Raw genomic sequence first — 8684 nt, forward strand, 5'->3', positions numbered from 1 at the left:
TCCCCTTTCTAAAAATTCACTGTCATTATCATCTATTGATGAACTATCAAAAGTGGTTGTTGATGAATCAACTCTCAATGTACTACTTGTCGACCCATGCATTTAGTAATGTCTCAAGAGTCGATCCATGACATTTTTAATCCTCTCAATTTTCTCTTCAACCTCAAGTTGAGACTATATTTTTGAATAACAATATCTCACATATCTAAACTTAAATCGTGGATCAAGAATACGAGCAACAACCAACATAATATTCATTTTATCAGTGCCACCCCAATATTTGTCAAATTTTTCTATCATTGCCAATGACATATCCCGAATCATGTCATCTTCACTTCTTGAGCACCTGTTCAACTGTGATTCAATCACACTAATCTCTTTGAAGTAGTAAAGAGAGACCCAGACAATCTTGTAGTTGCATTGTAAAAAAACTCCAACATCTTGCATAAAACTTTAGCTCTCTCCCAATCTTGAGTAGTTGGGACCCCATCCTTGCACTCCATACTAAAGTTTAGGTCTCTATCTTCTACACACTCAAAAGCTTTTAGAAACTCAAAAGCAGTTTGCAACATAAGCTATGTAGAGTTCTAATGAGTAGAAAGATCTAAACTCAAAGCTTTCTTAGACTCCATCTTTTCTTGCTCACAACACAATCTAAACTGTTGTGACCTTGATGGTGAACTCCTTATATACTTCACTATAGAACGAACTCTACTTACAACATCTCCACAATCCTCAAGACCTTTCTTGACAGTCAAATTCAAAATATGGGCAGCACATCTCATATGAAAAAACTCACCACCCAACAACAACCCATTTTTCTTATTAAATCTGCTCTTTAAATTTTGAATTGCAACATCATTACTGCTTGCATTGTCCACAGTAATACTACACAATTTATCCAACCCCCAATCAATCAAACACTGCTCAAGGGCATTACTAATTACTTCACCAGTATGTGGTGATGGGACTATGCAAAAGTTAATGATTTTCTTTTGCAATTTTCAATTTTGGTCAATGTAATGTGCTGTGAGGCACAAATAACCAAGATTTTGGATAGAAGTCCACATATCTGTGGTGAGAGATACCCGCTGAGCAGTTCTCTTAAACACATCTTGCAGCTTCTTTTTCTCCTCCAGATACAATTAAAGGCAATCTTTTGCCACAGTGTTACGGGTCAAAGTATTAAACTTAGGTTGTAAAGCCTTACAAAAATTTCTAAACCCCTCCCGCTCTACAAATATGAATGGCAATTCATCCATAATAATCATGCAAGCAAGCTCCTTTCTACACAATTCAGGGGTCAAATTTCCAAGCTAAGATACTAGTGATTGTACTCTTACCATCACTCACCTCAACTTTAAAATCGAAAAGTTTTTGCTTCTTATCTTTTTCACTATATGGACACAGAAGACATCTATCCAAATGTCGTTTTAGTGAACTAGTACCATGTTCACTTGTACAACCAAATTCCTTGTGGCAATACTTGCATGTATAATTTTAGTGAAGTGATTCCAAACACTAGATGACCCTATATTGAGGGGATTAGAAGATACCTCAGAAGCATTAGAGTTTGGTTGTGCCTTTGTAGAGCTTGTCATAGGATCCTTAGAGCATGATTGAGTTAGATTTGAATTTGGTTAACTTGAATTTGAGTTTGGCTGACTTGGATTTGAATTTTCCTCCATTGAGAGTTGTACAAATTCAAAAATCCAGATATGTGTAAGATCCTTGAAGCAATAAGTTGAAGAAAATAGTGGAGAGTTAACCTTATCAAATATCAATAACTATACTTCAAATGAATGACCCCAATTAGAAAAAAACATCTTATTCCTTTTTTGCATGCAAGGTCATACTAAGAACCAATTAATGCTAACCTCACTTTTTAACAAACACAAACAAATAATGCCAAAGAAGATCACAAGTAGTACTGCAAATTATTTTGGCTATATGTAGGGGTAAGGGCTATTTTTTTGTACCTTGAAACCAAGTACTGAAATTATTTTTTTTCTTCTTCTTATTCTCATGAATACATTGCCTACTGCTGCTATTCTATAATATGACCAAAAACTTCATCCCAAAATTTTTACAGTTTTATTTCAAGGTAAAGTACCATGATGGAACAGATTTTAACAATACAACCAAGATATGCTATGGCACCCAACTAAGGACTCAAACAGATTTAGAAGCTATTCTATGTCTGTAGCCTACATTATTACAATACAACCAAGATACAAAGTACAATCAAAGGTCCATGAACTAGAATCTGATCTTGAAATCAGTACAAAAAGGCTTGCAGAGCTTATGGACCAGAGGGATGGATTAAAGAAGGGCAGAGAAATCTATAAGCGTTTATAGCTTTTCTAGAATTACTAACAGGTGGACGTACAAGTATAAACATGTTCCATCTTCTCTTTTTCCCTACAAGGTGGGGCAATATTAAGCACTCCATGGCACTTTGACTTACTATACTTACAGCATTGAAACCATTTTGCAGACAATATCTTCACACAAAGGCCGTGGTGTTCAAACAATTTTCCCGAAGCCAAAGAACAGCTTGAACACATGTACAGGGAGGTAAGTTGTTGATTATTCCTTTAATATGCATATGATTGTACTTGCAAACTGTGAAGCACTATCATATTCCTGTTCCTTCTCGTCCCATACAGGGAGGTAAGTTGTTGATTTTAACTTCTTTACAAGTAATAACAATTTAAAACTGAAATAAGACATTCTAATAATAAATAACCTAAACTGAACCTCCGACCATAATAGGCCACACAACTTTAACCAACCAGCCTTTAAAAGAAAATATTAAATAAAGACCCCCTAAAAATTGAAGTCCCATACAAATACCATTGAACAGATTTTAACAATGGTCACAAACATTATACAATTGCAGTTAACATTCCAATCATGCAATGAAAGATAAAGTAAGAGAGTGTCGATTGGGGTAGATGGAAGAGAAAATGGGAAAATGGGGGTATCGGTTCTGGGTTAGAGCTTAGAAATCAGATGGGAAAATGTACGATTTTGGTTTAGAGTGAGTTCGGTCAAGCAAAGGGGCACAGCAGAAGAAGGGGTTAGGGTTTGATGTTGGAGAAAAGATGGAAGAGATTGAAATCAAAGAAGATGGAAGAGGGCACAACAGAAGAGGAAGATGAACATACCTTTGTCAAGAGACTGAAGCTTGATGCCTTGATCGTCAAGTGAATCGAAGCCAGGAAGGAGGAACCGAGGAAGAGGAAGGTAGTTAGGTGAGCGTCGAGTGGGGGCTTTCCTTGTGGATGAAGAGTGAAAATTGAAAAATGAAATGGGAATATGGGATTAGGGTTTACTAGGTTACCCATCTCTTATGGGCATTTGTGTCTTTTCCCTTATAATATAATGCATTATTTCAAATATACATGCCTATAACTAATACAGGGTCGGGTCCAAGCCGGGTCGGGCTAAGCCTGGGGTCTTATCCCGAACCCGCCCCGACCCCGCCAGGGTCAGCCAAAAACTCAACCCTAACCCACCCATCGGACTGGCAGATCAAGGTCGGGTCCGGGTCGGGCTCAGGGCGGGTTCGGGCTAGCCGGGCATTATTGACACCCCTAGTAACTCCATCACTCACAAAGTGTTCACGCATTCCTAGAACACTGGCTTTGACTCACTTGAGTCTCAGTTATAGATGAACCAAAGAATGTGATCACAGTTTGCAGCGATAGGGTTCCCTCAGGTAAAGGGTGTCAGTGACACATGTCTATCCCTTCCTACATCTGGCAGTAATACATGAGGGAATCGACAAAGTAGATTCTTCGCCAATACACAGATCAATCATGTGAGTACTCGCATTCGTACCTTGACATCACATGTCTAGACATACCCAATGCGACGACCATATGATAAGGGTGCTAGCCAAAACCCTAGTCGTGACTACCATTTTATGTAAAACTTACGGACACATAATGCTCAAAAAGTTTATATCATATGTGATAATATTAAACCAAAATGTATAAAAGTTCAATACAAAGTAAAATTGGATTGAACCGGACCGAACCGGGTTTGATGGACACATAAATCCAACAATCTCCCACTTGTACATCAAAGCCAATTTCCCATACATTTTAAACCTATGCCCTCCATGTGTTTTTCAAATACTCCAGGAGACAAACCCTTTGTCATAGCATCTAATACATTTTCAGTTGTGTCCACTTTGGAGATACTCACGTCGCCTTGCTGGATAATCTTCCTGATAAGGTGATACTTTCGTGGCACGTGCATGTTCCTTTGATGAGCCCTAGGCTCTTTTGCTTGTGCAATTGCCCCTCTGTTGTCACATAATAGGGGAATAGGACATTTGACAAGAGCAGGGACAATTCTAGAAATGTTAGGGACTTCCTAACCCAGACACCTTATTAGCCGCATCACTTGATGCAAGGTGTTCTTAAAAATTGGGATCAACTGTAGATTTCTGTTTTGCACTCCTCTATACAATGGCATCTCCACTCATTAGATTTGTAGCGACTCATAATACCTACTGCATAGAAAATGTTCGGCCTTGTACACAACATAACGTATATAAGACTCCCTACTGCAGAGGCATAGGGAATCCTCTTCATCTCTTCAATGTCTGTCTGAGACTGAGGACATTCAGATCTAGAAAGACTGACTCCATGTTGGAAAGGGACACTTCCCTATTTGGAGTTCTCGATGTTAAATCTAGCAAGGACTTTGTCTATATAGGTAGCCTGTGACAAGACTAGCATCCTTTTCTGTCAATCTCCCATGAGTTTGATCCCAAGGATATAGCTAGCTTCACTAAGGTCTTTCATCGAGAACGTTGTGGACAACCACTGTTTCAGTGATGAAAGAAACCCCTCAGCATTACCTCTCTGCAATATGTCATCTACGTATAAAACAAGAAAACATACTGCACTCCCACTGATCTTCTTGTAAACGCGTGGTTCATCTATGTTTTGATCAAAATCAAAAGATTTGATTGATTGATCAAACCTGATGTTCCAGCTTCTAGAAGCCTGCTTCAGTCCATAAATGGACCTCTGCAATTTGCACACTTTTCTTTCTTCCAATAAGGAAGAGAACCCCTCTAGCTATTGCATGTAGATTTCTTCTTCAAGAAATCCTTTTAAAAATACAGTTTGCACATCCATCGGTCAAATCTCATAATCAAAGTATGCAGCGATAGCCAACAAAATCCTGATGGACTTCATCATCGCCACTGGTGAAAAGGTTTCCTCATAGTCTATACCCTCTTTCTGGGTATAGCCCTTTGCCACCAGTCTCACTTTGAATCTTTCGACCTTTTCATCTGCGCCCTTCTTCCTCTTGAAGATCCATTTACATCCAATCGGCTTAGGGCCAAGTGGTGGATTGACCAGAGTCCAGACCTTGTTGGAATGCATCAAATAGATTTCAAAGTGCATTGCCTCCAGCCACCTAGTGGCATCAACATCCTTAAGAGCCTCAATGTATGTTATTGGATCATCATTCGATTCAATCGACACTATGTGAAACTCTTCCACTGTTTGTTCCTCTTCGGTAAGAAGAGTAAGCCTGGTGGGTGGTCTAACAGTCCTCCCACTGCGTTGAGGTTCTTGAGGTGTTGGTATTTCAGCGGGTATGCCAATTAGTCTCACTTCTGGAAGTGAAGTTTATGAGTTATCCAATAACTCTTTAATGACAACAGGTTCAGACCTCTTAGTCAATATTTCTTCCTTCAGAAATGTGACGTGTTTACTTACAATGACCTTTTGGTTAACCGAGTCATAAAAATAGTAATGACCTTTTGGTTAACCGAGTCATAAAAATAGTAACCTATCATGCCTTTGGGGTAGCCTAAGAAAAAACATCTTGAAGTCCTAGACTCCAACTTGTCTATCTATTGCTTTCGCACATGTGCCATGCAACCCCATACCCTAAGGTGTTGAATGCTGGGCTTATGCCCTTACCACAACTCAAAAGGTGTCTTAGCTACAGACTTGGATGGAACCCTATTCAAGATATAAATAGCCGTTTCTAAAGCGTACCCCCAGAAAGAGAGAGGTAGCTCACTATAAGTGAGCATCGTCCGGACCATATCCAATAGAGTCCGATTGCGTTGTTCGGATAAATCATTTTATTGTGGTGTTCCTGGATTAGTTAGTTGACTAACTATCCCTTGCGATATGAGGTATTCTTTAAATTCATCCGACAGATACTCCCCTCACGATCTGATCATAAGGACTTGACGCGTTTATCGAGCTGTCTTTCTACCTCAGCTTGGAACTCTTTGAATTTATCAAAGGCTTCCGATTTTCTACGCATCAAGTATATGTAACCATATCTAGAGTAATCATCGGTGAAAGTTATAAAATACTCATACCCATACCTTGCTCGTATATTTATGGGTTCACACACATCAGTGTGTATTAACTCTAACAGATCTGTGGCTCTAGTACCTTTATTCCTAAAGGGTTTCTTGGTCATTTTACCCTAAAAGCATGACTCACAGGTAGGGAATGGTTCCACCCTCAGACACTCTAAGAGCCCATCCCTTACCAATTTACTAACTAGGTCCAAATTTTTATGACCTAATCTTAGATGCCATAGATATGTTGTGTTCACTAGAGCTACTTTCCGTTTCAAATCAACATTCGAAATAACATTCGTTCTAATAGGGTAATCTAGGAAGTACAATCCACTTTGCACATATCCAGACGCCACAAAAGAATTATTAAAATGAATAATCAATTGAGAATTAAAGGAAAAACTATACCCATCCAAAACGAGTTTTGAAACTGAAATAATCTTCCTCTTAAAAGAGGGTACATAGTAACAATCATTTAAAACTAAATTAATTGAACTAAAATTTAAAATATAAGTTCCCATAACCATCGCCATGGTTGTAGCTCCATTGCCCATCCGAAGATGCACCTCATTTCTTTCCAGATTCCTTGTCTCCTTGAACCCCTACAAATCATTGCAAATGTGAACAGTGGAACCACTATCCACCAACCAAGAGTTGGTTAGTTTAAAAGACATTAGACTCATAAAGAATGTAAACATCACATGTATCTTCTTTAGCAGCCTCAGTTTCATCTGGCTTTTTGTCTTTCATGGTAGCCAGGAATGCACTATAGTTCCTTTTCCAATGACCCTCCTTCTTGCAATAGAAGCACTTTCCTTTAGCTTTATTACCAGACTTCCCACCTTTGGGTTTTAAGGGTTTATCCATATTTCCCTTTTTCTTCTTCTTCCCATTTGAAGAAGGCTTCACATCAGTTGCATTGACCTCAACCTTGTCCTTATTTAAGGAAGCTTTCGTCTCTACCAATGCATTAGCAAGCTCGATGAGCTCCATCTCCTTATCTGACATCTTGTAGGACATCTTAAAGGGTGCATAAGCAGAAGTGAGTGAGACCTGGATTCCAATTTCTCAAACAGATTGATCATTTTCCTGATGTGGTCCATTATTGGAGTCCATTGGGACATCTTGGAGTTATGGATTTGACTCACCACATCAGAATGTGTATGTGTTAACTGTCTGTTGAGCAATTCAGCAAGCTTATCCATTTTACCCCCTGAGGTGCATATATCCTTGACCGAATCCAGAACTGATTTTTCCAATGATCCTAGGATGTAAAGTGATGCCTTGGAATCCCTCTTAAGGAAATCCTACATCTCTTCATGTGCCTCAAAATCATTTGTGTCGGGTTGAGGAAGCACTTGTTCATCAAGAACTGTGTATAGTCCTTCTGCAGTCAGGAGCAATTTAATGATCCGATACCAATCGACATAATTTGTACCATTTAATTTGAATTCGCTAAGGAGTGTTAACCGGTTAGAATTAATGGTAGTCATTGAGTAATAATCTACACATGCACAAGTAAAAACACATGCATATCAATAATCATTGATCAAAATTGAGCATACACATCAATAGTGTTACACCCGCACCAGAAATATACCCTAATACCCCGGGGTAAATTAGACCTTACCAAAGGGGTAATGCCTAGGTGGCAATGGTCAACAATTATGACCTTGAACCTAATATTTTATTATAAGTGCCCCCTTGAAGTCTTGGAAGTACAGGTTAAAGCCCCGTAACTTTTCTTAAAGTTTGGGCCCTAACAGCAGCATCAGAGTCACGAACGAACTCACTCGAACTGAATCCGCTCGAGAATCCGCCAGTACTGTTACCTGCCCTCTTAGTTTATTTTTTTATGGGACCCACATCCCCATGTTCCGGACACCACACTTAGACCTTTGGACCATATGGACTCCCCCCCTTACCATTAATTGATTAAATGGACCATGAAAGTGGGCCCACAAGACCTAACTTAAGTGAATAATGGGTTATATAACCTAACTTAAACCAAATGAGCCTTAGTGGATAAATAGGTCCAATGGACTTAGGCTGCACCCCAAACATACCCCAACTAACTAAATGGACCTAATGGTTTAGGACATGGAACAAACAAGACCTAAGACATAATTAGAATCCATCTAAAGTATAAGGTGTTAACTATGTTCTAAGGGCACCTAACCAAACATGACCTAAGGCCTTTTTACCCCTTAAAAGATAACCTAAGCCCTTTGTTCCTTTATCTCTCCCCCTCCCAAGCAAACCATGGAGAAGAAGAGACAAGGAAAGGAGGAGAAGGAGGAAGGAAGAAGAAGAAGTAGAAGTAGGAGAG

At 39.1% G+C, this 8684-nt stretch overlaps 1 long non-coding RNA gene across 1 annotated transcript; it reads left to right on the forward strand.

The window, feature by feature from the left end:
- Nucleotides 1-945: 945 nt before the first annotated feature.
- Nucleotides 946-4166, forward strand: LOC122672918. The gene is made up of 3 exons (XR_006334509.1): nucleotides 946-1074; nucleotides 3250-3257; nucleotides 4155-4166. It is a non-coding gene; the product is annotated as an uncharacterized LOC122672918 (long non-coding RNA).
- Nucleotides 4167-8684: the final 4518 nt, after the last annotated feature.

The sequence above is a fragment of the Telopea speciosissima genome, chromosome 8, assembly GCF_018873765.1.
Source record: "Telopea speciosissima isolate NSW1024214 ecotype Mountain lineage chromosome 8, Tspe_v1, whole genome shotgun sequence".
Taxonomy (NCBI): Eukaryota; Viridiplantae; Streptophyta; class Magnoliopsida; order Proteales; family Proteaceae; genus Telopea; species Telopea speciosissima.